At 40.1% G+C, this 26641-nt stretch overlaps 1 pseudogene; it reads right to left on the minus strand.

The window, feature by feature from the left end:
- Positions 1 to 7989: 7989 nt before the first annotated feature.
- LOC142167083 (purine permease 1-like) overlaps positions 7990 to 26641 on the minus strand; it is a 65900-nt pseudogene continuing 47248 nt past the window's right edge.

Consider the following 26641-nt stretch of genomic DNA (forward strand, 5'->3'; position numbering starts at 1 on the left):
GAGATATTAGACTAAACAGGATAACTACACATATTGGGATAGCTCAAATAAGAATGAAAACAGACTAATACTCATTTAAACGGTATAACTCAAATTAAAGGAAAAACTGGTTGCTACTCAGTAAAATAAATTGGGTTTTACAACAAATAGCCCATGTACGTACTCGTCACCTTACGTACACGATGCTCACATATCACAATAGTACCAAATTCTAAGGGGATTTTTCCCACACAAGGTTAGGAATGCCACTTACCTCGAACCAAGCTCAAATTGATCCCTAACAATGCTTTTTACACGAATATCCAACTCCGAATGGCCCAAATCTAGCCAAAATCAATTACATATTATAAATATAACTATAAGAAACTAATCTAGTTAATGAAATCAAAGCTAAAGTGAGAAATTAGAAAATTGCCCCAAAAGTCTCCCCGGGCCCACGTCTCGGAATTGGGTAAAAGTCACAAAATATGAACACCCATGCACTCACGAGTCCAACCATACAAAAATTATCTAAATCCGGTGTCAAAATCTCAATCAAAACCCAAAAATCTTAGTTGAAGAACTTCTTCCCATTTTTCCCAAAATTTCAACTCAAATCCGAAATTAAATGATGAAATCAACCATATATTAGTGAAATATAACCATAAAGGAGATAAGAATCATTACCCAAAAGATTTCTCTGAAAATCCCTCAAATAATCGCCCAATCCTAGCTCTCAAAGTCCCAAAATTGGAAATGAGAAATCAACCCTCGAAATCCTATTTTCTGCCCAGCAAACTCGCTTCCGCTTTCCTTCAACCGCACCTACGGTACTGCACCTGCGGAAAACTCATCGTAGGTGTGAAAATGGCTGGGACCGCATTTGCGAGCTTTGGGCCGCACCTGCGGCTTGACTTCCGTACCTACGCTCACAGACCTTCTTGACCAACAGCACACCTGTACCCTTCACTCCGCACGTGCGATCCCGCACTTGCAGTTTCCCCATTGCAAGTGCGAAAATACCAGAAACTAGAAGCTTCAGCCATTTGCCTAAGTCCAAATTCAATCCGTTAAGCATTCGAAACACACCCGAGGCCCCCGGGACCTCAACCAAATATACCAACAAGTCCTAAAATATTATACAAACTTAGTCGAGCCCTCAAATCACATCAAACAATGCTAAAAACACGAATCACCCTCCAATTCAAACATAATGAACTTGAAACTTTAAATTTCTACAACCGATACCGAAACATATTAAACCACGTCCGATTGACCCTAAATTTTTCACACAAGTCATATTCAATATTACGGACCTACTCCAACTTCCGGAATCGGATATCAAAAATTCTACTACCGGTCAAAATCTCAAAAAGTTTGACTTTCGCCATTTCAAGCCTAAATGAGCTACAGACCTCCAAAACACAATCCGGACATGCTCCTAAGTCCAAAATTACCGATCGGAGCTAATGGAACCTACCAAACTCTATTCCGGAGTCATCTTCACAAAATTCTAAATACGAACAAAATCCTAAGATTTAAACTTCCGTTTAGGGACTAAGTATCCCAAAGCACCCCAAAAACCAAAACAAAACCTCCCGGCAAGTCACATAAGCTGAAACAGATATGGGGAAAGCAGTAAATAGGGGATCGGGGCTATAACTCTCAAAACAACCGGCCGGATCATTACATCCTGCTCCTCTCCTCATTTTTACGCTGAGTCTCTGTCCACGGTTGTTCCTGAAATGAGATCTTTATCTGAAGAGGAGAATGAGGACAACGAAGATGATTATGATAATGTGGCTATTTTTAGTTTTATCAGGGCTAGAAGTGGACATGCCACTACTCAAGCGCCAACTCCTAAGAGACCGACCACTAGGTTGCAACAGAAGGAGGCTCTTGAGTCTGTTATTAGGAAAAGCCAAGAACACCGAAAGAGGAGAAGATTGGTAAAGGATGGAAAGATTGTGAATAAGAAAGCAGTGCATGTTGTCAATATTGATGATGAAGTGGACGAGGAACCTGATTCCTTAACTCGCAAGTTCTCACAGAAGCACACTATCTCCAAGTCAAAAAAGGAAGTCCTCTGTGAGTACGAAGAGTTTAAAAAAAGTTGAAGGTGACAACTCTGGTAAAAAGGTATTTGAAAAATCAGTTGAAAAAGTGTCTGAGAAGAGATTGTTTGAGAAATCTGCTGAGAAAGGAAAGAGTGCTCGCAAATCAGTAAAAAGGAAGGGTGATTCTAGTGAGGAACATGGTTCCTCCAAAAAGACCAAGATTGATGATACCCAGGATGCTAGCAAGGAAAATTTGAAAAATCAAAAGGTGTTGTGGGGATGTACATTTGCCCCTGATATTCTGGATATGGCTGGCATGCGACAATTGGTGGAGATCTATGAAGGATAAGGCAGTTCAGCAGGGGAAACGGGTACACAAGAAGTCCCTCCTTCCAGTGTACCAATTGCTATTTGAGATGGTGAACAAGGTTTTGCTCCCTCGTGTTGAGAGAAGGTCAATTACATCTCGAGCAGACCTAGTTCTTATGGAACCACTAGATGGCTACACCACCATCAACCTGCCTGGCATTATGATAGAACACATGCAGAAGGTGGCAGAGTTTAAGGATGGTAATCATGGGCTGCCTTATGGGTTGCTTCTAACCAAGGTGTTTGAGTTCTTCAAAGTCCCTTTGGGAAAAACTAAGGTGGGTACTCATAAGCAAACCGTCTCCAAGACCACTCTAGAGGAGTGTGAGTGCATTGATAAAGTTGGAGGGGTTGGTAGCACTTCTACTATCTCCCAGTTGATCAACGCCCAAAACAGTGCCACTGATGAGATCAGGAAGCTGAAGGCAAGGAATGCCATTCTTGAGGGTCAGCTAAGTCAGCTTCAGGAGGCACCTGGTTCTAGTAGCTCTCAAAGCACATAGGTTGCCCGTCTGACCAAGGAGAATACCGATCTCAAGAAATAGGTTGAGGACCTGAAGGAGAAACTGCTCAATAAGCAGATGTCAGCTAATGCTCGCATAGACATCCTTCTTAAAGCCCTTTCCTATTCATCTAAGCCTTCCCCCTCCAGTGCTCCCTATAAAGTATTCCATTTCCAGTGTTAAATCTTAGTGTCTGTCTTTTGTTTTAGTTCTGATGATGTTTATAACTGGTGCTTCTATTTTTTCTGTTTTTATTTTGTGGATGTGTTGGCAACAATGGAACTGCTCCCTGCTTAATATCCAAATATTAATGAAAGCTTCCTCATTTTGCTATATATGCCTTGCTCATTTGCTCTATTTTTAGTCATGATTGTGTGCACACTTGTGGCATGAGTTAACCAAGCTAGACTTCTTTATGCTTATTGCTTGCTACTGATCTTTTTATGATGCCAAAATGGGGAAAATAATTGAGGGGGAACAGATTCAAGGGGAATACAGGTTATGTGTATGTCATTCTGGTTCTTAGGGGGAACTCCAATTATAAGTTTGTCATCATCAAAAAGGGAGAAATTGATAGGTTATATGTACCTTGTTATGTTTTGATGATCTAACAAACTTAATGACAAGAACCAGATAAGGAACATGATACACATCCTCAAGTATGTAAAAACAACAAGACTTAAGCTAGAATTGTAAATCAACACTTCAGGAGTCAAAGAATCAACACGGGGAACAAATGGACATCAGTTCCCCTGGTGATCATACTAGTCAACTCTCCAACAACTGTAAAGTTACTTCCTGCACATGCAACAATGCGAAACAGTGCAGCAGTCAACTTCATTGGGAATGATCCTGTACCATCCATGCTTGCATCATTCAAGTTATGTCACCAATGTTATATTAACATTAAACCAAAAATAAAACATCACTTGAACTTTTGAAGAATCCATCAAGCACTCTCTCAAGTGACCCAATCTGGCAAACGATTCTCAAGAGCATCAAGAACAAAGAACAACATAACAACGGACCAGTTCCCTGTATTGAGTTATTATATGTCCTTAGTTGTATTGCACCTTTGTTAAAGTTCTTTACTTGTAATTCCTACTTAGATTAGTTATAAGCATTGTGTAGAAAACTTTTGTAAATCATAAACCCTTATGTTTGTGTCTTGGCTAGAGTTAGTCGAGTTGTAAGTCTTTGTAATAGAGTTATTACAAAGTGGCTTATAATAGAGTTGTTACAAGTTAGTGAGGGATTAAGAGGTTAATTCCTAGATTACAATAGGTTGTAACCAAAGACAAAACATCACTTGAACTTTTGAAGAGTCCATCAAGCACTCTCTCAAGTGACCAACCAATCTGGCAAGCGATTCTCAAGAGCATCAAGAACAAAGAACAACATAACAACAGACCAGTTCCCTGTATTGAGTTATTATATGTCCTTAGTTATGTTGAACCTTTATTAAAGTTCTTTACTTGTAATTCCTACTCAGCTTAGTTAGAAGTATTGTGTAGGAAACCTTTGTAAATCATAAACCCTTGTGTTTGTGTCTTGGCTAGAGTTAGTCGAGTTGTAAGTCTTTGTAATAGAGTTATTACAAAGTGGCTTATAATAGAGTTGTTAAAATTTAGTGAGGGATTAATAAGTTAATTCCTAGATTACAATAGATTATAATTTAAAGTTTTCTCAGTAGTGAGGTTGAAATTCTACAAGGGTAGGTCGTGGTTTTTAATCTCGTGAGCTGGGAGTTTTTCACATAAAACTTCTTTGTGTCATTTACCTACTGCAGTGTGCGTGTGTTCTGTGGGAACTAATAGTGAACCTGGTTCTCTATATAGTTTGGTGGACCCTTAAATTCTATTACTCTGTGTTCCTTCTATCAACAAAAATTTATTTAGTGTCTCTCAAATTATTATAGATAATAATGTTAGTATGAAATTTCATCCTTTTGTTGTCTTGTGAAGGATCCTCAAGAAATAATATTGCTTCGAGGGACAATTGATCATGACTTATACCGTCTGAATGGCGAGGTTCATGTTGTCTCTTCCAAGTCCTCCTCATCCATGGCTCCTTGCATTTTTGTTTGTTCTCGTGCATCGCTCCAAGTTTGGCAGGAACATCTTGGGCATCCTCACGAGAAAATTTTATGTCGTTTAGTATCTACTTTTGGTCTTCCATTGTCGTCAAATGAAGTGTTAAGTGTTTGTGGATCATGTCAATTAGGAAAGAGTCATAGGCTCCCTTTATCTTCTTCTGCATGTCGTAGTTCATATCCCTTTGATTTGGTGTATTCTGATGTGTGAGGACCTTCTCCACATCTCTTAATTAATATAACTAAGTGTTTTATTCAATTTCTTGATGACACCACGAAATCCGTTTGGATATTTTCTTAGCGACTAAATCTCAAATACTTGATGTCTTCAAATACTTTCATAAAATGGTTGAAACTCAATTTGGTAAGAAAATATAAAATAATTACAAATTGATTGTGGTGGGAGTATCTCAATGTGTTTTCCTACACTTAATCTATTAGCATTAAACTTCGTCTCTCTTGTCCTCACACACATGAAACAAATGGGGCTCCTGAAAGATGCAACCGTACAATTGCTGAAAAAGGGCCCACTCTACTTGCTCATTCATGTCTTCCTTTCCAATATTTGGGACATGATTTTGCCGCTGCTACATACTTAAATAACCGAAAATTCACTCCCATACTGTCTTTCAAGTCTCCCTACTAAGCTTTATACCACCATTCGCCAGACTACATCCTTCTCTGAAAATTTGGTTGTATGTGATATCCTTTTCTTCGTCCTTATAATAATCATAAACTTGATTGTCGGACATACATTACTTGCCATGTGATATCTGACTAAGATAAAATTCCTTATCCTCACTACAACACCTCCACTTCACGTTCCAATGAAGATTCACAGCCACCATCCTTAATAATTTTACAGTCCATCTCAAATTCCATTGGCTCAAATGTCAACTCATCATCTCAGATCCTACCTCCACACCCTCCCTATCCTCTCCCACTACCTACTGAAGCATTGCCCACAACTTTTCCACCAGTAGCTTTCCCATAGCTTCTCCCATGCCAAACACCTCAAACACCTCTACTGCTATCTCGACTCATATTCCTCTACCAAACCCTCCTCCCACGTATTTCTGGCCAGCAACCTCTTCTATTCATTATATGACTATGCGAGCTCAAACAAATTCCCTTAAGCCTAAAGTACTTGTTGTATCTTGTCACCCTATTCCAGCCTCATCTTCCCTCCTGAATGAGCCAAAAACCTACAAGCAAGTTGCTTCCTCCCCTGAGTGGCTTCGTGCCATAGATACTGAATATCAAGCACATAGATACTGAATATCAAGCACTGCTCCGTAACCGCACCTGGATACTCACTACTTGTCCCTCCAATTGTGATGGATTGTATATAGGTGTATCGTATTAAGCATCGAGCCGATGGTTCCATTGAAAGGTACAAAGCTCCCCTAGTTGCAAAAGGCTTTCATCAAAAATAAGGTATTGACTTCCATGATTCCTTTAGCCCTGTTGTGAAACCTTCTACCATTCAGCTTGCCCTTTCTCATACCATATCTAAAGGGTGGGTTCTTAAGCAATTGGATGTCAATAATGCATTTCTAATTTTTTTTTATCTTTCGGAGGTTGTTTATATGACTCAACCGCTGGTTTTTATTGATAAATCCTGGCCACATTTTGTATGTCATTTGTCTAAAACTTCATATGTCAAACAAGCCCCTCGCGCTTGGTTTCTCAAGCTCAAAACATTTCTCATCTCACATGGATATACATTTTGTTACTCAGATTCATTTCTCTTTGTTCATCATACTATCTCTTCTACTACTTACCTCTTGATTTATGTTGGTGATATTATAATAATGGATAGTGACCCCTAATATTAATCCTCATTTACCAAAGCACTCGACCTTCAATTCTCCCTTAAAGATATGGTGAATCTCTTTTTTTTTTTCTTAGGCATTGAAGTTAACCGTATAAGCTCTGGGATATACCTTTATCTAGCTAATTACATTCGTGAACTGCTCACTCCAACCAAGATGACCGACTGCAAACTTTCTCCTTCTCCAGCGGACAAAACTATCCAATTAACTAAACATAGTAAAACCTTTGCTGATCCTTTCGTATATAGGAGCAATGTTGGAGTTCTTCAATATGTGACTATCACTCGACCAGAAATATCCTTTTCACCGAGTCGTGTATGTCAATGTATTCACAATCCTACATTGGATCATTGGAACACAGTGAAAAGAATTCTTTGCTATCTGAATGGTATCCTTACAAATGGCCTCTCCATCACACCATCCACTTTTTCCTCTATGCATATTTATTTTTATGCAGGATAGGCTGTTAATCCTGATGATCGTCGTTCTCATCATGGTTTTGCTATAATATGATAGTCGCTCTCATCATTCCCTCGTGCCCCTATATTTTTTTGTGACAATATCAGTGCTATTTATCTCACAACCAAACTTGTTTTTCATCAATTGTCGAAACATATTATAATTGACTACCATTTTGTCCGAAAAAAGATTGATTGTGGCCAACTTTCTGTTCGACATGTTCCTTCAATAGATCAAACCGCTAATGTATTTACCAAGTCTCTAAGCTCCTCTCGATTTGCTCAGTTACAGTCCAAGCTCAATGTCTCTAAACCCATCATGAGCTTGTCTGGGGTGTTAGATGACCAGCGTATCTCATGGATATATTAAAGATTAGATACGTATCTTTTTAATATATTAGATAAGGATTCAGATTACATTATAAATTTAAATTCCTTCTAAATAGGTTAGTTAGTCTAATTTTGATATCCTGTAATATCGGGTTTCAGTTCCCTCATTGCTGTACATTATTTGTTATATATAATCTATCTACAAACTTGGTGAAAACTTAACCAAAGGATTTACATTTTCACTTCCACTTCAATCTTAATTATGTCTAGCGTCACCGTGTCTCATTTTTCCTCCAAGTGATGAATTTGAGTGACTTTTGCAATACTTAGATAAAATTGAAGGAATGTTTCATTACAAAAAATAGCTCAATAACTTTGAAGCAATAAAGTAAAAGTTGAGCGATCATCGATGAAATTATATCGCTTCTCCTTCTTGCTTTCTTCATTTTCACCATAAAAGTAGAAAACAAATCCGCATAGAGCTAGAAAAAGAGAAACTCCTTTTTCAGCTTGAAACTTTTCACCGAGTAAAATTACAGTTAAGACTTCAGTGACAGGAAGTGAAAATGTGCCTATAATTCCAGAGAGCAAAGATGAAGAGTAGAAAATTACTCCAACTAATTGTCACGAGCCAAAATCTGCATGTCGTGATGGCGCCTATCTCAATACTAGGCAAGCCGACAACCTCAATAAAACCCAATATCTTTTAAGCTTGAAAACATAATATTTGAATTCAATAAAAAAACCTCACAATTACAGATACAAAACACTCCCAAAATCCGGTGTCACTGAGAACATGAGCATCTAAATGATAACAAAGTCTAACTGATAAAAATATTGTTTGAAAATATAGAACAGTACAATAACTGAAAGAAAAAGAGTCAAGGTCAACGGACGCCAAGCAGCTACCTTGATGGTCTCCAACTGATAACACTCTGAGATCTAACAGTCGCCCTATCCGAAAGTACCTGGATCTGCACACGAGGTGCAGAGTGTAGTATGAGTACAACCAACTCAATAAGTAATAAGACTAACCTTTGGGCTAAAAGTAGTGATGAGCTCAGCAGGTACAGTCCAGTATAGCAATAACGATACAAAAATATAGGCATGCTTTCAAGTTCAACAGTTAAACTTAGTACAAGTAAAATAGACCAATTCTGAATAATATGAGGAATATGACATCTCAGTGGAAAAACCTCGTGTACTCACGATCACAAATTACTCGGTCACCCAGTGATATATATGGTCAATCCAGCCCAGGGAAGATCTATCCCATGTATATATATACATCAACTGACAGTCAACCACTAGTACCGTATAAGGCCAATCCACCACAGGGGTAATTTATCCCCTAAATTATAATGATTCAGACAAAATCCATGTCCAGGGAAATTTATCACAAATATAAATAAGTAAGGCAAGTCCATGCCTTGGGAAGTCCATCCCGAATATAAATTATCTATGCTCATTGTGGGGGGTACAGACTCAGGAGGGGCTCCTTCAGCCCAAGCGTGATATAAAGCCGATATGGCATGCTACAGGCGGGCAGCCTCGATCCATATAATGATAAAGCCTATAAGGCCTGCTGCAGGCGGGCAGCCCTGATCCCATAAATATCCTCACAATGGATGAACATGACTGAGTATGAAATATATATTTTAAAATAATTAAATTCAACAGCAACACGACCCTGTGGGTCCTAAAATATCAGCACATAGCCAAATCATGATCTTTAATACGAGTCGCAACTCAATTTCCTAACACGTGGAGAATATGCGAATAATAACATGATTCTTTAATTTTATAACTTCACAAAATTTATTCAAGTCATAATTTCTATGGTACAGGTCCACACACTCGTCACCTATCGCGTGTGTCACCTGCAAACAATTTATATAACACCAAATTCGGAGATTCATACCCTCAAAACCAAGTTTAGAAGTGTTACTTACCTCAAACAGTGTAATTCTTTATTTCTCTATGCATTTGCCTCGCGAATTGGCCTCTGAACGCCTCGAATCGAGTCACAATTAATTCCTTTCAGTCAATACAAATAATTGAAATTAATTCCATATGAAAATAATAATTTTCCAATAAAATCCGAAATTTAACTCAAAAATCGTCCATGGGGCCCACGTCTCGGAACCCGACAAAGGTTACAAAATATGAAAACACGTTCAACCACGAGTCTAACCATATAAATTTTACCAAATTCCGACATCAACTCGACCTCCAAATCATCAAATCTTATTTCCAAATCCCTAGGTCCAAATTCCCGATTTACACCTGTAAAACACGTAATCTAGTCGGATTATTCGATGATAATTCAATATTATGAAGTGAAAATGATCACAAGTGACTTACCTCAAGTTTCCCGTGAATTCTCTTTGAAAAGCGCCCAAAACACTGTGCTTGAAGGTCCAAAAATGGCAAAACTCGGAACCCCTTCGAAATGTATACTGTCCAGGGGTTCCGCACCTACGACTCACTTAGCCGATTTTGCGGTCTCGCAGGTGCGAGAAACCAACCGCTTCTGCGGACAAGAAATCCGCTTCTGCGGACTCGCTTCTGCGGTTTTGCCCAGCCTCCCTTGCCTCTCCATCTGCGACCTTGGTGACGCTTCTGCGGACTCGCTTCTGCGATGCCAGGCTTGCTTCTGCGAGCTCTCACCTACGAGCCAAATTCCGCAGGTGCGATTGCATCAGAAGGCAAAAATTTCCAGATTTCTTCCAAGTCCAAAATTTAGTCCGTTAACCATCCAAAACTCACCCCGAGGTCCCCGTGACCTCAACCAAATACACCAGCAAGTCCTAAAATATCATACGAACTTAGTTGACTCCTCAAATTACATCAAACAACACTAAAACCACGAATCATATCCCAATTCAAGCTTAATGACACTAAGAAATTCTAACTTCTACATTCGATGCTGAAACCTATCAAATCAAGTCTGATTGACCTCAAATTTTGCACACAAGTCAAAAATGACATAACAGACCTATTCCAATTTCCAGAATCGGATTCCGAACCTGATATCAAAAAGTCAACTCCCCGGTCAAACTTCCAAACATAAATTTCTATTTTAGCCATTTCAAGCCTAATTTAGCTACGGGCTTCCAAATAATTTTTCGAGCACGCTCTTAAGTCCAAAATTACCATTTGGAGCTATTGGAATCATCAAAACTTTATTTCGGGGCCGTTTACCCATAGGTCGACATCCAACCAACCTTTTCAACTTAAGTTTTAAACTTTGAAACTAAGTGTTCCCATTCATTCCAAAACATCACCGGACCCGAACCAATTACCCCGACAAGTCATATAACAACTGTAAAGCAAAAATTGAATAGTAAATAGGGGAGCATGGCTGTAATACTCAAAACGGCCGGTCGGGTCGTTACACTAACCCAAAAATGCGAGTTGCCAAAGGATGGCACACCTTACTAGTACCATATAATACTTAGCTTCTCCAATCTGATATTGACTTGCCGCCCTTGGAATCGCCTGTCAAAATCAGTCGTTAATATGTTTTGTTTATTGGTTCTTCCTATCCAAGTTGAATAAATTAACTTTAGGCATGTGATAAAATTGATCAATGAAAGAAAAGGAAGCATGGGAGGGACTATGAAGGAGATATAGAAAAGAACAAACCAAAAGAATTTGTTCACTTATAAAGTTTAACAAGAAAGTATACACTAACAGTTTGTTTGGATGGTTGTTACCCATTGTATCGTATTGTATTGTTATCCCAAAATAATGTTTGTTTTGATTGTTTATTTAAAATTGATTGTATCGTATTGTTAAATCCATTGTTCCGGGACAACCAAAAGCCCCATTTTATGAAACAACCTACTTGGTGTGGTGAGATCGTTTCCTATTTTATTTTCCAATTATGCCTTACTTATTACTCTATAATTTTATTTTATCATTTAATTTTTTTTATTTTAACTCCAAATCCCCAACTTATTGACATACTTTGTCTTCTTTCATCTTTTCTAGAGTTGGTTTGTCCCATTCTTTTTATTATTCAAGTCACCGTTTGATTCTTTGTCTCTTTTCATCATTTTAATTTTATTTTTTCCTATTGCTAATATTAGTTAACCTTTTTTTTCTAGGTTTTTGCTCTTGTTTCCAACCAATATAATTAATGATAAATTAGTAGAAAAAGGTTTTCTTAAATTATTTTTATGTGTAATTTTTGATAAATTTTATTTAAAATAATTGTGGGTATTTTAGTGAACTTATCAGTTATAGTATTGTACGATACAATCAAACCAAACAACAAAAATATTATTTAACAACAACAAACGCTACAATCTATTCAAATATTGTATCCATAAAATAATACAATACAGTACAATACAATATATTATAAAACGATGGATAACAATGATCCAAATAAAAGAATTTATTGTCTACTCTTTTAAAAACTTTTTCTTACTGCAAATATCTAAGTGGGCGTTTGGACATAAGATGTCACGACCCAAAACTAACCCCTGTTGTGATGGCGCCTATCGTGGAACTAGGCAAGCCGACTCATTTTCAAAACAAACCGATATTTTTATTTTAAAGATAATTTCAATGTTATATACCATAAAAACCTTCGTAAAGGAGTTCAAATCAAAATAAAAGTGCGGAAGGAAAAGCCCGACATCGGGGTGTCACTAGTCATGAGCATCTACTATAATCTGTCTAACAATATCAAGGCTAACTCAGCCTGAAAAATAGCTAAATACAACTAGAGGAAGATAAGAGGAAGAAGAGCAGGGGCTGTGATCGCCAAACAGCTACCTTGCTATCTCCAAGAAAATCTGCAACTAGAATACTCAATAACCGCTACCGTGTCCAGCTACACCTGAATCTGCACACAAAGTGCAGGGAGTAACGTGAGTACACCAACTCAGTAAGTAACAACAATAAATAAAGACTGAGCAGTAGTGACGAGCAATAAAGCATATAACGTTCATATCATGAAATCTCAGTAAAGTACAACATGCTCTAAAAATCAGTGTTTGAATCAAATCTTCTCGTTGTCACACCTCATTTTTCCCGCAAGGATAGGGGATAGGGAGTTTTTCCAATTAAAGTGACAATATTCGAAATGGAATTATTTATTTGATCAGAGTCGTCACTTGGGATAATTTATGGTGTCCCAAGTCACCGATGTATTTTAAATCCCAAATTGAGGAAATTGACTCTTATTTATGGTCTGCGAACATAGAAGACCGGGTAAGAAATTCGGTTAACCCGGGAGAAGGTGTTAGGTATTTTCGAGTTCCGTGATTTTAGCACGGTCGCTCAACTATTAATAATTGGCCTAATTATCTGAATTATTACATGTTTTAGAACCTTTTGTGCATTACCGCTTTTAATATTTATGAAATTTATTTAAATAAGTCGCGATGTCGCGCACCTATTATTTTTGTACACATTGTGAATCGCGTCACGTGAAACGCACCCGCGACTTACAACATATTTATTTTTATTATTATTGTTTGAAGTTGAGGCCGAGTCACGTGAAACGCACACTCGAATTGGGGTTATGTATCGTGACCATGTCACGGGAACCGTACCCATGGCCACAATGATTTATTAAACGCGCCTAAAGCAAACAACGATGTTCAAGAATTGTTCATATTCCTTAGTCTTGTAAAGTCATTGGTTATGAAAAAGAAGTATGGATAAAGTATATAACGTCTGAGATGGATCCAAAGCCAATTGATAAGAACATTATTGGGATAAAGTGTTGGCTAATAAGTTTACACTTGAGGATTGCAAATTTGGAAAGCCACTATCTTAACTTAGTTTGTTCAAATGCTTTATGAAATATTTTTATATTTTTACAAAACCGACTATATTGTTGAATAACTGGACGGCAATGTTATAACTCAACAAATAAAAGTAAATGATAGAGCGATGAGCTTCTATCAGTTTAAGCATTCATAATTTGCACGAATAGCCATCCAAACAACTATACTGTCGATCATAGATTACCTTGCTAAAATTACAACATTCATATTCCACTAAAGAATACAGCTTTGGATAACATTCACTATGATCTCAATTCTAACTGATGTCTAATTGCTACAAACCCAACAACACTGTCCAACAGAGGTAAAACTTCACTCAGGTCTTAAACTGTAAATCAGACCAACCTGTGGCCAGATCTGCAATTATTGACCTCTGGAACCCTTATTTTGATCATCATTAGACTAGCTATCAGGTGATTACCAAACATTCATCAAGAGAAAAACAGTAAAAGGAAAACTATCATTAAGATATTTTAAGTTACTTTAGTGTACATATACTAATCCATTATGAACCCCGAATCAAACAGATATTTACACTTTCAATTCATATGAATAACCTAGAATATCATCATCCAAATAATCTATGGAAGTATAGAATTGGCATGCGACTTATTCAAATTTGAACAAGCAAAACTCAACAACATCGTGAACTTTATTTAACCAAGCTGAATTACAAAGTTGAAATCGAACAGTACCCTTAAGACGAAAGTGAATCTAAATGCAGAAGATAGAAAGTGATATGAAGCTCAGACTTTAGCTAGAAATTTTGAATTGCAGAAACCTTTCTCAGCTACTCATGAATTTTTCAATTTTTTCCAGATCTCTTAGCTAAACAGAGCAACATGAACATTTTCCGATACAGAAACAGTAACAAACAGCCATAAAATGCGAGATTCAAACAACCTTTTATAGATCCAAGGAAGAGGAAATAGAACTTTGAAAATTCAGCAATAAACTACTCCCCAAATCTTGTTCGAAATCCCAGTTTTCTATGTGTATCTATGTGTGTGTATCCATGAATCCAAGAGAGAGGTGAGAATTATGTGTATATCCAGATGAGAGTGAGGTCCCTCCCTATTGCGTGAGAATCCGAGAGGTGGGGGTGGTTGCTCTTGTCTGTGTGTTGAGAATGGGTATAGGGATTTTTATTAAAGGGGAGGGGGAACGGTTAGGCCTGGCAGGTGTGGGCTTGGATGGGTTTGGGAGGGTAATAAAGCAATTGGGCCAAGAAAATTGGCCCAGTCCGGATTAGATTCAAAAGTAACCTCTTTTGTTTTCCTTTGTTTGTTTCTTTTCTTTGAAATTAAAATCCTAACTTGAAGTCAACTTTCAAAATTAAACCTAATTTACTAATTAATTAACTTAACACTAATGAAAGAAAATCACTAAATTAAAATTAAAACTAAAAATGTAAAAATGATTTGTATATTTGTTTTTGTGATTTTCTTTTGATAATGCATGTAATTAAATTCTAAATGCAATTAAGGTCTAATATGATATGAGACAAAAAATTAATCATTTTCTTATGATTTTTTATGGTTTAAAACACTCTAAATATGCATGAATAACTCTAAACTATTTTAGAATATTTTTAGGAGTGATTTGCATTGGGGAAAAAATTAGGTGCTCACACTCGTTTAAACCCAGTTTCAGTAAAAATCATTTAAAGATATTTTTTCAAACAAAGGCTCAATGCAAAGGTTAGCAAAAATGATGAAATCATAAATAGCCCCTCGGACAAAACATCACTCATATACAGCCCCTCGGGCAAACCTCACAGTCACTCATTCCACTCGGGCATACCTTACAATCACTCATGCCTCCCAGTCACTCAGCACTCGCCGCTTGTCACTCACACTCAGTAGGTACCTGCGCTTACTAGGGGTGTGTACAGACTCCGGAGGGACTCCTTCCGCCCAAGCGCTATAATCTGTGGCGTGCAGCCCGGTCCCATAAATATCCTAACAAATCAGGCCCTCGACCTCACTCAATCATGAATCAGTAAAACATGTTGCGGCGTGCAGCCCGATCCCATAAATATCCTCACAAATCAGGCCACCGGCCTCACTCAGTCATAAACCTCTCAAGCCACTCGGAAATTTCAGTAAAATAGGGCATTCGGCCCAAAACATTTATATGCATCAAAATAGAGTCACAAAAACTGAGTTATGCGGTAAACAAGTATAAATATGACTGAGTATAGATTTTCAATCGAAAACAATGAGAGCATTATAAGAAATAGCCCCTAAAGGTCCAAACAGCACTGGCGCAAGGCCCAAACATGGCATTCAGCCCAATTTACATAAATTCGTTCTAAAACATATAAGTATCATATAATTTTCATAAAATTTGCAACTTTATAGTTGCTACGGGACGGACCAAGTCACAATCCCCAACAGTGCACGCCCACACGCCCGTCACCTAGCATGTGCGTCACTTCAAAATAGTAGAATAATACGAAATCCGGGGTTTCATAATTGTTACTTAATTCAAGCCGCGAAATTCTTATTCTGCAATGTCCTTTCCTCATGAATTTGTCTCCAAACGTCTCGAATCTGGTCATAAATAATTCGTTTCAGTCAATAAAATTCATAGGAATTAATTCCACAAGATAATAATGATTTTCCATAAAAATCCAAAAATTAGCTCAAAAATCTTCCGTGGGACCCACATATCGGAACTCGACAAAAGTTACAAAATCCGAAAACCCATTCAACCACGAGTCTAACCATACCAATTTTACCAAAATCCGACCCCAACTCGACCCTCAAATCTTTAATTTAAACCAAGAGGGTTTTTAAATTTTCCCAACTCAATTCACCAATTAAATGATAAAAACAACCATGGATTCGGGTAATTTAACGAATATTGAGTTAAGAACTCTTACCCCATTGTTTCCTTTGAAAATTACCCAAATTCGCCTCAGATCCGAGCTCCAAATCATCAAAAACTGAAAATGGGACAAAGTCCCATTTTCAGAACTTAAACTCACTGCCCAGGCTTTCCTTCTTCGCGAACGCGGTCAGTGCCTCGCGTTCGCGAAGCACAAAATAGCTCCCGTCCAAATTCCTCCTTCGCGAATGCGACATCACCCTCGCGTTCGCGAAGCACCAAATGCCTCTGCCTCAATGCCTTCTACGCGAACGCGTTCAACCCATCGCGAACGCAATGCTTCGTTCCCCCTCACTACGCGAACGCGACACCCCCTACGTGAACGCGTAGACCAATTGCCTGGGGTCTTTGGCTGCTTCCCTCTTCTTCGCGAACGCGTAACACCTCTCGCGTTCACAATGCACACCCAGTCCACCCTTTGCGAACGTGAGATTCTCTTCGCGAATGCGAAGAGCAAATATTGCCAGCCTCTCAGTTCCTCTTCGCGAACGCGAGGCTCCACTCGCGAACGCGATGAAGGAAACCAGATGGTGCATCAGAAAAATTCCAGCAGAGTTCCAAGTCCAAAATCCAACCCGTTAACCATCCGAAACTCACCCGACCCCCTCGGGACCTCAATCAAATATACCAATAAGTCCTAAAACATCATACGGACTTAGGCGAACCCTCAAATCACCTCAAACAACGCTAAAACCATGAATTACACCCCAATTCAAGCCTAATGAACTTTGAAATTTCAAATTTCTATAAACGAATCCGGAACCTATCAAATCATGTCCGATTGACCTCAAATTTTGCACACAAGTCATAAATGACGTAACAGAGGTATTCTGATTTTCAGAATTGGATTTCGACCCCGATATCAAAAAGTCAACCCCCGGTTAAACTTCTCAAAAATTAAACTCTCGGCATTTTAAGTCTAATTCCTCTACGGACTTCCAAAATATATTCTGGACACGCTCCTAAGCCCAAAATCACCATACGGAGCTATTGGAATCATCAAAATTCAAATCCAAGATCGTTTACACATTGGTCCATATTCGGTCCACTTTTCTAACTTAAATTTTTCAATTATGAGACTAAGTGTCTCATTTCACTCCGAGTTTCTTCCGGACCCGAACCAACTAACCCAATATAACATAATATAGCTGAATAACACAAAAAGAAGTAGAAATGGGAAAAACGGGGTTATAACTCTCAAAACGACCGGCCGGGTCATTACATCCTCCCCCTCTTAAATATTCGTTCGTCCTCGAACGGGTCTAGAAACATATCTGGAGTCTCGAATAGGCGTGGATATCTGCTCCGCATCTCCCGCTCGGTCTCCCAGGTGGCCTCCTCCACATGCTGACCTCTCCATTGCACCTTCACTGAAGCTATATCCTTTGACCTCAACCTTCAAACCTGCCGATCCAAAATAACCACCCGCTCCACATCATAAGTCATATCACCCTCCAACTGAACCGTGCTGAAATCCAAAACATGGGACGAATCTCCAATATACTTCTGGAGCATGGAAATATGAAACACTGGATGCACACTCGACAAGTTGGGTGGCAAGGCAAGCTTATACGCCACCTCCCCTATTCTCTGAAGCACCTCAAAAGGCCCAATGAACCGGGGGCTCAATTTGCCCCTCTTCCCAAACCTCATAACACCCTTCATGGGTGATACCTTTAGCAAAACCTTTTCCCCAACCATAAAAGACACATCACGGAACTTCCTATCCGCGTAGCTCTTCTGCCTAGACTGCGCCGTGCGAAGCCGCTCCTGAATCAATTTCACCTTATATAATACGTCATGGACCAAGTCTGTACCTAAGAGCCTAGCCTCACCCGACTCAAACCATCCAACCGGAGATCTACACCTCCTCCCATATAAAGCTTCGTACGGAGCCATCTGAATACTCGACTGATAACTGTTGTTATATGCAAACTCCGCGAGTGGCAGAAACTGATCCCATGAACCCCCAAAGTCAATGACACAAGCACGCATCATATCCTCCAATATCTGAATAGTGCGCTCGGACTGCCCGTCCATCTAAGGGTGAAATGATGCGCTCAACTCAACCTGAGTACCCAACTCTCGCTGCACGGCCCTCCAAAACTGCGATGTGAACTGAGTACCCCTATCTAAAATGATGAAAACTGGGACACCATGCAGGCGAACGATCTCTCGGATGTAAATCTCAGCCAACCGCTCTGAAGAGTAAGTAGTACCAACTGGATTGAAGTGCGCGAACTTGGTCAGCCGATCCACAATAACCCAAATAGCATCGAACTTCCTCGAAGTCTGTGGGAGCCCAACTACAAAGTCCATGGTGATCCGCTCCCACTTCCACTTTAGGATCTCTAATCTCTGAAGCAAGACACGCGATCTCTAATGCTCATACTTAACCTACTGACAATTGAGACACCGAGCCACAAACCCAACTATATCCTTCTTCATCTGCCTCCACCAATAGTGCTACCTCGAATCCTGGTACATCTTCGCGGTACCAGGATGGATGGAATACCGCAAGCTGTGGGCCTCCTCAAGAATCAACTCTCGAAGCCTATCTACATTAGGCACACATATCCGACCTTGCATTCTCAGCATGCCGTCATCACCAATAGTCACATCCATAGCATCACCTCTCCCAACCCTGTCCTGAAGAAAGAGCAAGTGGGGGTCATCATACTGACGCTCCCTAATACGGTCATAAAGAGAAGACCTGGAGACCACACAAGCCAATACCCGACTAGGCTCCAAAATATCCAATCTGACAAGCTGGCCCGCTAAGGCCTGAACATCCCATGCCAAAGGTCTCTCTGCTACTGAAAAATATGCTAAACTCCCCAAACTCTCTGCCCGGCGACTCAAAGCATCGGCCACCACATTGGCCTTCCCCGGATGGTAAAAAATAGTGATATCATAGTCCTTAAGAAGCTCTAACCATCTCCGCTAAAGCAAATTAAGATCCTTCTGCTTTAACAGATACTGCAGACTATGGTGATCAGTATAGATCTCACAATGAATCCCATACAAATAATGACGCCTAATCTTCAAGGCGTGAACGATGGCTGCTAACTCAAGATCATGGACAAGATAGTTCTTCTCATGGGTCTTCAACTGGCACGAGGCATAGGCAATCACCCTACCCTCCTGCATAAAAACACAACCAATGTCTATCCTCTAGGCATCATAATACACGGTGTAAGAACCTGAAGCTGATTGCAGAACCAACACTGGAGTTGTGGTCAAAGCAGTCTTGAGCCTCTGAAAGCTCTCCTCACACTCATCTGACCACCTGAATGGAGCATCTTTTTGGGTCAATTTGGTCAAGGGAGATATAATAAATGAAAATCCCTCCAAAAAGCGACGGTAGTAACCCGCCAAACTAAGAAAGCTCCTAATCTTCGTGGCTCAGGACGGTCTGGGCCAACTCTGCACCGCCTCTATCTTCTTTGGATCCACCTGAATACCCTCACTGGACACCACGTGCCCCAAGAATGCTACTGAACTGAGCCAAAACTCACATTTGGAGAACTTTGCATAAAGCTTCTCATCCCTCAATCTTTGTAATACAATCTTTAAATACTGAGCGTGCTCCTCCTGGATACGAGAGTACACCAGGATGTCATCAATGAATACAACAACGAATGAGTCCAAATTGGGCTAGAATACACTGTTCATCAAATGCATGAATGTTGCTGGGGCATTGGTCAACCCAAAAGACATCACCAAGAACTCATAATGGCCATATCGGGTCCTGAAAGTTGTCTTAAGAATATCTGAATCCCGAATCTTTAGCTGGTGATAGCCAGACCTCAAATCAATCTTGGAGAACACCCTCTCTCCCTGAAGCTGGTCAAATAAATCATCAATACGAGGCAAAGGATATTTGTTCTTGACTGTGACCTTGTTCAACTGCCTGTAATCAATACACATTCTCATGGAACCATCCTTCTTCTTCACAAATAGAACCGGTGCACCCCAAGGTGACACACTAGGCAGAATAAACCCCTTATCAAGGAGTTCCTGAAGTTGTTCTTTCAATTCCTTCAACTCCTTCAGTGCTATACAATACGGTGGAATAGAAATGGGCTGAGTGCCCGGCACCAAATCAATACCAAAGTCAATATCCCTGTCAGGCGGCATGCCCGGCAGGTCTGCAGGAAACACATCCGAAAAATCACGTACCACCGGAATAGAATTAATGACAGGAGTCTCTGCACTAACATCCCTCACAAAAGCCAAATAATATAGGCAACCCTTCTCAACCATGCGCTGAGCCTTCAAATATGAAACCACCCTACTTGGTATATAATCTACAGAACCGCTCCACTCAACCCTCGAAATTCCCGGCATAGCCAACGTCACCGTCTTAGCGTGACAATCTAGAACAGCATGACATGGAGATAACTAATCCATACCCAATATCATATCAAAGTCGACCATACTAAGAAAAAAAAGTCCACTTGGGTCTCTAGACCCCTAATAGTCACCACACATGACCGGTATACGTGGTCCACAATAATAGTATCGCCCACAGGAGTAGATACATGTACATATGAAACTAAAGACTCATGGGGCATATCCAGAAAATGGGTGAAATACGAGGAAACATATGAATACGTGGAACCAGGGTCAAATAATACTGAGGTATCTCGGTGACAAACTGAGACAATACCTATAATCACAGCATCTGAATCAATAGCATCTGGTATGGCAGGGAGAGCATAGAAATGGTCCTGACCACCCCCTGATCTGCCTCTCCCTCTAGGGCGACCCCCTAGCTGACTGGCCTCCACCCCGAGCTGACTGGGCAGGTGGCGAGGTAACTGGTGCTGAAGTCGGAGGCTGACTCCTCTACTGAGATAGACCTCCATTACGACGAGAACACTGCCTCCACATATGCCCAAGCTTCCCACACTCAAAATAACTCCCTGGTGCTAGCGGCAAAAACTGAAGGGAACCCCTGGTACTGGGATGACTGGTAGAAGAACTTGGCATAGAAGAACCCTGAACAGGTAGAGCACGGGACGAACTCTGAACTGGAAGGGCACTAAGTGATGAGTGGCCCTGATAAGAACTGTGAGAACCATGGCCAGATGATGCACCCCGATGAAATGGCCGAGTTGACTGAGCCTGCCTGAAATGATGACCTCTACCGTGCTGGAACAGACCCCCAAAAGGCGCCCCGCAGAATCCACCCTGACCACGAGGCCTTTTGGCCTCTATCTCAACCGTCTCCTGACCACGAACCATCTCAATCTACCGAGAAATGTCGACAACCTCATCAAAAATTGCACCCAAAACCCTCTCTCTGGTCATGAGCAACTGTAGCTGATAAGTGAGACCATCAATAAACCTCATGATCCTTTCCCTGTCCGTGGGAACTAACCAGATCGCATGATGGGCCAACTCAGAGAACCACATCTCATACTGTGTCACAGACATATCACCCTGGCAAAGCCGCTCAAACTGTCTGCGCAGCTCCTCTCTGCAAGATCGAGGCACGAACTTCTCCAAAAAGACCTCGGAGAACTGCTACCAAGTAAGGGGTGTTGCGCCAATAGGCTTAAGCCTCTCGTAAGTCTCCTACCATTTGAGTGCATCCCCAAAAAACTGAAAGGTAGTGAATGAGACCCCACAAGTCTCCAGAATACCAGAAGTACGGAGTATCCTCTGACACCTGTCCAAAAAGTCCTGAGCATCCTCCCTCTCTGTGCCACTGAAAGGTGATGGCTGAAGTCTCCCAAACCTCTCCAACCTACGTTGATCATCCTCAGGCATAGCAGGAACCACATAATCGTGAGCAGCAGCAACCGGTTGGGCCGGTGGTGCCTCCGGTGTCTGAAGTCCCTGAATAACCTGCTCGGGTGTGTGATCGACGGGAGTCTGAGTACCTCCACTGGCCTGAGAAGTGGCTACGGCCGTCGAAATAGAGACCGCCTGAGCAAGGCCAATACACGTTGTCAGAATCTAAGCTAGGGCTTCCTGAAGGCCTGGAATCACAATAGGCACATGTGGTGCCTGAGCTGTGCATCAACAACTAGAACCTGGTCCTGATCTGGGACAACCGGTGGATCTGCAGGTACTGCCCCAGCTGTTGTACGGGCTGCACCTCTGCCCCTACCACGGCCTCTACCGTGGCCTCGGCCTCTCGTGGCCCTGGCTGGTGGTACTGGTGGTTGGCCCTCGTGACCAGTAGCACGATTCCTCACCATCTGGGAGAGAATAAGACAACAGAAGTTTAGTTACTAGAATCAACAGATTCGCACGACAAGAATTCAAGAATGTAGAGTTTCCTAAAGGTTCTGCAGCCTCTTGAAGATAAGTACAGACGTCTCCGTACTGATCCGCAAGACTCTACTAAAGACACTCATGACTCGTGAGACCCATGTAACCTAGGCTCTGATACCAATCTGTCACGACCCAAAACTAACCCCTGTCGTGATGGCGTCTATCGTGGAACTATGCAAGCCGACTCATTTCCAAAACAAATCGATATTTTTATTTTAAAGATAATTTCAATGTTATATACCATAAAAACCTTCGTAAAGGAGTTCAAATCAAAATAAAAGTGCGGAAGGAAAAGCCCGACATCGGGGTGTCACTAGTCATGGGCATCTACTACAATCTGTCTAACAATATCAAGGATAACTCAGCGTGGAAAATAGCTAAATACAACTAGAGGAAGATAAGAGGGAGAAAAGGAGGGGCTGCGATCGCCAAACAGCTACCTTGCTATCTCCAGGAAAATCTGCAACCAGAATACTCAATAACCGCTATCGTGTCTATCTACACCTGAATCTGTACACAAGGTGTAGAGAGTAACGTGAGTACACCAACTCAGTAAGTAACAACAATAAATAAAGACTGAGGAGTAGTGACGAGAAATAAAACAAATAACGTTCATATCATGAAATCTCAGTAAAGTACAACATGCTCTAAAAATCAGTGTTCGAATCAAATCATCTCGTTTAATCCTGGTTCCAGTAAAAATCATTTAAAGATATTTTTTCCAACAGTTTTTCAAACAAAGGCTCAATGCAAAGGTTAGTAAAAATGATGAAATCATAAACAGCACCTCGGGCAAAACATCACTCATATACAGCCCCTCGGGAAAACCTCACAGTCACTCGTTCCACTCTGGCATACCTTACAATCACTCATGCCTCCCAGTCACTCAGCACTCGGCACTCACACTCAGTAGGTAGCTGCAATCACTGGGGGTATGTACAGACTCCGGAGGAGCTCCTTCAGCCCAAGCACTATAATCTGCATGGACAACTCACGTGCTGCACGGATAACTCACGTGCTATAATAATAAAGTATGTTGTAGGCGGGCAGCCCCGATCCACACTCATCCTCACAATCAGGCCATCGGCCGATATCAACATGTTGCGGCATGTAGCCCGATTCCATAAATATCCTCACAAATAAGGCCCTCGGCCTTACTTAGTCATAAACATCTCAAGCCATTCAGGCATTTCAATAGAACAGGGCATTCGGCCCAAAACATTTATATGCATCAAAATAGAGTCACAAAAACTGTATTATGCGGTAAACAGGTATAAACATGAGTGAGTATAGATTTTCAATCGAAAACAATGAGAGGATAGTAAGAAAAAGCTCGTAAGGGTCCAAACAACACTGGCGCAAGGCCCAAACATGGTATTCAACCCAATTTACAGAAATTCTTTCTAAAACATATAAGTATCATATAATTTCCATAAAATATGCAACTTTATAGTTGCTATAAGACGGACCAAGTCACAATCCCCAATAGTGCACGCCCACACGCCCGTCACCTAGCATGTGCGTCACTTCAAAATAGTAGAATGATACGAAATCCGGGGTTTCATACCCTCAGGACTAGATTTACAATTGTTACTTACTTCAAGCCCCGAAATTCTTATTCTGCAATGTCCTTTCCTCGTGAATTGGTCTCCAAATTCCTCGAATCTGGTCATAAATAATTTATTTCAGTCAATAAAATTCATAGGAATTAATTCCACAAGATAATAATGATTTTCCATAAAATCTAAAAATTAGCTCAAAAATTACTCGTGGGACCCACGTCTCGAAACTCGATAAAAGATACAAAATCCGAAAACTCATTCAACCATGAGTTTAACCATACCAATTTTACCAAAATCCGACCCCAACTCGACCCTCAAATCTTCAATTTAAATCAAGAGGGTTTTCAAATTTTCCCAACTCAATTCACCAATTAAATGATAAAAACAACCATGGATTCGAATAATTTAAAAAATATTGAGTTAAGAACTCTTACCCCGTTGTTTCCTCTGAAAATCACCCAAATTCGCCTCAGATCCGAGCTCCAAATCATCAAAAACTGAAAATGGGACAAAGTCCCATTTTCAGAACTTAAACTCACTGCCCAGGCTTTTCTTCTTCGCGAACGCGGTCAGTGCCTCGCGTTCGCGAAGCACAAAATAGCTCCCATCCAAATTCCTCCTTCGCGAATGCGACATCACCCTCGCGTTCGCGAAGCACCAAATGCCTCTGCCTCAATGCCTTCTACGCGAACGCGTTCAACCCATCGTGAACGCGATGCTTCGTTCCCCCTCACTATGCGAACGCGACACCCCCTACGCGAACGCGTACATCAATTGCCTGGGGTATTCGGCTGCTTCCTCTCTTCTTCGCGAACGCATAACACCTCTCGCATTCGCGATGCACACCCAGTCCACTCTTCGCGAACGCGAGCTTCTCTTCACGAATGCGAAGAGCAAATAATGCCAGTCTCTCAGTTCCTCTTTGCGAACGCGAGGCTCCACTCGCGAACGCGATGAAGGAAACCAGATGGTGCATCAGAAAAATTCCAGCAGAGTTCCAAGTCCAAAATCCAACCCGTTAACCATCCGAAACTCACCCGAGCCCCTCGAGACCTCAACCAAATATACCAACAAGTCCTAAAACATCATACGGATTTAGTCAAACCCTCAAATCACCTCAAACAACGCTAAAATCATGAATTATACCCCAACTCAAGCCTAATGAACTTTAAAATTTTTAATTTCTACAAACGACTCCGGAACCTATCCAATCACGTCCGATTGACCTCAAATTTTGCACACAATTCATAAATGACGTAACAGAGGTATTTTAATTTTCAGAATCGGATTCCGACCCCGATATCTAAAAGTCAACCCTCCGGTCAAACTTCTCAAAAATTAAAATTTCGGCATTTCAAGCCTAATTCCTCTACAGACTTCCAAAAAATATTTCGAACACGCTACTAAGCCCAAAATAACTATATTGAGCTACTGGAATCATCCAAATTCAAATTCGAGGTCGTTTACATATAGGTCCATATCCGGTCCACTTTTCTAACTTAAAATTTTCAATTATGAGACTAAGTGTCTCATTTCACTCCGAGTTCTTTCCGGACCCGAACCAACTAACCCGATATAACATAATATAGCTGAATAACACAAAAATAAGTAGAAATGGGAAAAACAGGGCTATAACTCTCGAAACGACCGGTCGGGTCGTTACATAAGAATTATAAAATTCCAAAATACTGTGAAATAAATTTCAAGTAAAAATGGTATTTGAAATTTAGAGTTGTGTTTGGATATGAATATAATTTTGGGTTGTTTTTTGAAGTTTTGTGAGTGATTTGAGTGAAAATTTTGTAAAACAGTTTTTTGGAGTTTTTCAAATTTTTGAAAATTTTCAAAATGCATCTTCAAGTGAAAATTAAAAATCTTATGAACAAATCCTGATTTTGAAAAAAGTAAAAAAAAAAAATGAAAAAAAGAGAAAAATTTCTTATGTCCAAACGGAATGCGCGAATAGTTTTCTAATATTTTGTTCTTGCTTATTAACTTTCTAGGATAGTTTGCCACTTTATTGGAAAAAGAGAATTTTTGGAAATCCATGTTGATGTATGGAGTATTATCATAGAGATTACATGTACATGAGTGTATGCATTTAATTGAGACTTTAATTGCTGCAAAAAAAGCCTTTGTTACACTTGATGAATTCGAAAAATATTAAACAAGATCGAAAAGGATATATACCTGAAAATCCTTGTTAATAATTATTAAAAATATGCTTTAGAAGTTGCTCTCAGTAAAATTATTTTACTGTTCCAGCTTAAGAGTTATTTACTGCAGTAATTTAGTTTGAATTTGAAATAATTTTGAACTAGTCTTTAAGAGTGAACTAGTCTTTAGGAGTTTGTTATTTTCAGCAGATTTTGCGCTGATTTTTAGGTCTTTTAAGTTAGTATTTCTCTTATAAATTGTAGTCCAAATGCAGTAAAATAACATAGAATTTTCAGCTTCTGTTCCTTTTAC

The sequence above is a fragment of the Nicotiana tabacum genome, chromosome 12 (assembly GCF_000715075.1).
Source record: "Nicotiana tabacum cultivar K326 chromosome 12, ASM71507v2, whole genome shotgun sequence".
NCBI classification, from domain to species: domain Eukaryota; kingdom Viridiplantae; phylum Streptophyta; class Magnoliopsida; order Solanales; family Solanaceae; genus Nicotiana; species Nicotiana tabacum.